Below are 3,711 nucleotides of genomic sequence, written 5' to 3' on the forward strand. Positions count from 1 at the left end.
CTTAGATCTGAGGGCAGCCTGACTTTTGTAGCTTTCCTCTGTAACTTCTACCATTACACCTCACCTCAGCCTACATGCTGACCTTTTGTTCCCCACCGCCTAGACTGAGAACCTGGTCCATAGTTAGTGCTAAATAAATACTAGTTGCTTTGTCCTTACCATAACTGTCACCATCACCGTCATCATCATCATGACCACCATCACTGCCATCTGTAGAAGTGCCAATTCCTCGTCTGGATTTCCAACCCTTTGTTCCCTAGCTGGTTAGCTTTGGCGGGCAATCCTGTCTATTTAGTGGTATGGATTACCAACTTTGTCTGCTCAGAAATACATAACCTACCTGAGCACTCCCTATCTTAGCCAATTTCCCTGGTCTTCAACCCCATGCCTTCCTCAATCTCTGGTACATTTATTTTCTTCTTCCACATAATCACGGCTTGTTAGAAGTAGAAATCATCTTAAAGATCATCTTGCTTAACCCCTGCATTTTAAAAATGAGAAAAGCAAAATTTAAGTAAGGGTTATAACTAGCGGAGCCCACTTTCCATTCTCCAAGTCCAAGGTGTCTTTCTCTATGACCATGGTTCTCAGCCAGGGATGATTTCAGCACCCAAGCAGTGTCTGAAAATATTTCTGATTGTCAAAACGTGAGGGGCAGAGTATGCTCCTGGCATCTGCTAGAGTTTAGCAGTATCCTTCTCCTCTACTCACATTTAATCCTACTGCTGTAAATGGTGTTATATAGGAGACAAATGACGTTAAGAAATTAACCTAAGTACACTTGGCTAGTAAGTACAAAAGCCATCAATTACAAGGCCATCTGGCTTTAAGACACAATCCACTCTCCACCGTGGTGCCCTTGTCAAAAGAAAAGTAAAAAAGTGCTATATACTTCTGTTTCCGGCCCAGCCTCTTTCTTTCCATGCCGATAGCACTCACGCAAACATGGTGAACATTCCTAAAACCCATCGGACTTTCTGTAAGAAGTGTGGCAAGCACCAACCCCACAAAGTGACATAGTACAAGAAGAACAAGGATTCTCTGTATGCCCAGGGAAAGCAGCATTATGACAGGAAGCAGAGTGGCTATGGTGGGCAGACTAAGCCAATTATCCAGAAAAAAGCTAAAACTACAAAGAAGATTGTGCTAAGGTTTGAGTGCATTGAGCCCAACTGCAGGTCTAAGGCTATTAAGAGATGCATTTTGAACTGGGAGGAGATAAGAAGAGAAAGGGCCAAGTGATTCAATTCTAAGTGTCATCTTTTCTTTTATTATGAAGACAATAAAATCTTGAGTTTATGTTCAAAAAAAATGAAAGGTAAAAAAGTAACCCTCAATGTTAGTATCATAGTATTTTATATATTATACTACATTATCATTTTTTCATTTTCCCAAATTTGGACCATTTATAGTTCTGAATTTCACAAGCACAAACTTATGTCCCCGGGGAAGAAAATTACTACTGTCCTTACTTGGCGAGAAGAGGAAGTGGCTTCAATAAGTGGTCTAGGGCTCTGGGCCAAGTCTTCAGAGGAGTCCGCAATGACTTACTAGCTCAGCAAAGAAGAGGAGGACATCTTGCCGACAACACTGCAGTCGGAATAAGTTACCATAGTTTGTTCTCATTCGAACAAGAAGTACATGAGGAAAAAGAAATATTTCCTGGACCCTGGACTTGTACATACTTCCCTTTCACAAGTATTTCCTTTGTAAGTTGTTATTCCCCCAGCGGCCCTCTACCAAAAACGACAGTCTTTTTGTGTGCCCTTGGACATGAGGCAGGTGGCACCAGGCCCACAGAACCCTGATAAGAGTGTGGAATGACAGGAATGGAAAGAAAACAAAAACGAGAAACAATATCTCCGAAGAAGATCTTTCAGAGTTTATCTTGTCAACCACCTGCAAGAGATGGAGAAGCAGAACAAAGCCCATTGATGTCTATGATCACATTTTAACAAGAGAGCGTGGCAGACAATTTCATTCCTGATGCTCTAACATGTACTATTTTTCAGACTCAGCGATCAGCACCCGTGTTCTCTGCCTATGTTTTGTTAATCAAAATGTACCCTTTTTTTTTTTGCCATATGTGCTATCTATATACACACACTTAAATCCGTAAAATCATAACAGCATTTTGATGGAATCATGCTGTCTCTCAATGGAATCTAATTGGTAATTTGCCTCTAATTTTTATAGTTACTTGAGTGCCATGAATCCTAGAATAGTCAGGAAGCCCATGGTCTTGCCATAATACCGTAATTACCATAAATAATACTTTGATGAATCACAGCTTCTTTTTTCCTTCTTCTTTACCCAACATTATTTCTAACTTAATACTGATATCTTTATACTGCTTTTTGGTTTACCAGACTGATTCTCCTAGAAGCTTGTAAATTCCTTGAAGATAGGAATCGTGTCCTATTTTTCTTTTTATCCCCAGAGCCTAGGATAGTACCCAGCACAAGTTAAGTGCTTAATAAATATGGGTCAGGCTGGGCACAGTGGCCCACGCCTATAATCCCAGCACTTTGGGAGGCCGAGGCGAGTGGATTGTCTGAGCTCAGGAGTTCAAGACCAGCCTGGACGATATGGCAAAACCCCATCTCTACAAAAAATTTAAAAATTAGCTGGGCGTGGTGGCATAGTCCTGTAGCCCCAGCTACTTGCGGGATTGAGGCAGGATGATGGCTTGAGCCTGGAAGGTCAAGGCTGCAGTAAGCTGTGTTCATGACACTGCACTCCAGCCTGGGTGACAAAGGGAGACTCCATCTCTTAAAAAAATTAAATTACATTAAATTTAAAAAATAAAATTAAAAAATGAATTTAATATTGGTTAGGTTATCTAATGAATAAATAAATAATTGCTTGAGTGAATGAATGAAATAACAAGTCATGACCACTGGATTTCTCAGTAGGTCTTTATCTGCCATAATAAGGACACCGAACCCACATTTTGCCACTATCAGAGGGTCGGGGAATGAGGCAAAGGAGAAGTCTCTGGACACCAGAAAGCTTTCTCTGGGAGTGAAAGCTAAACAGCTTCTGGATGCTTCTCAGAACGGTGAATAAAGATATCAGCTTTCTAGGGCTGTATTTACTGTACACATAAGTTAACTTGAGTATTACACTACTGACAAAGTATATACTTGCCATCCTAAACATCAACAGGAACTAGAATAGGCAGTATTGTTAGAGCACATTAAGTTCTGTGTCTTCCGCCTCCCAAAGGTTAAATATCTGTACACCGGTGGCAAAGAACTGGATATATACACCACAATCCCTCCAAGCTCCAATATTCTGTCACCACTAGGGTGCTAGGCACCACTAGAGAACTTGGGAGATGCAATTCTAAATTAATCTTCACATTAGCATGTCCATTCTATGCAATTCAGCATCTCTGCATGACAATTGGCAAGTTGCTTATTTTTCTAGTCTCAGTTTTCTTGTCTGAAAAATGGAGATTGTAAAGTGGGTTTGTAGTACTTGGTGAAAAACCAGACACACGCTAAATAAATGTTAACTGTTGAGGTTTATAATATAGTTCCTGATGCTAATGACACAAGAAAAACAATTATTACAATGTACTATGTGTAACAAGAGCTGTAAGTTCAGAATGCTGCAGGAACCCAAAGAAAGTATCCAGCTCCTGAAGATGTTGCCTTATCTGAGACATTGAGGATCATTAAGAGTGTAGGTTTCATCAGGTAAAAG

The 3,711-nt window shown here is 40.4% G+C and overlaps 1 pseudogene; it reads left to right on the forward strand.

Annotated features, from left to right (window-relative positions):
• The first annotated feature begins 945 nt into the window (after nt 1-945).
• On the forward strand, nt 946-1,253 carry LOC129485835 (large ribosomal subunit protein eL42-like; annotated as a pseudogene).
• Nucleotides 1,254-3,711: the final 2,458 nt, after the last annotated feature.

The sequence above is a fragment of the Symphalangus syndactylus genome, chromosome 7, assembly GCF_028878055.3.
Source record: "Symphalangus syndactylus isolate Jambi chromosome 7, NHGRI_mSymSyn1-v2.1_pri, whole genome shotgun sequence".
NCBI classification, from domain to species: domain Eukaryota; kingdom Metazoa; phylum Chordata; class Mammalia; order Primates; family Hylobatidae; genus Symphalangus; species Symphalangus syndactylus.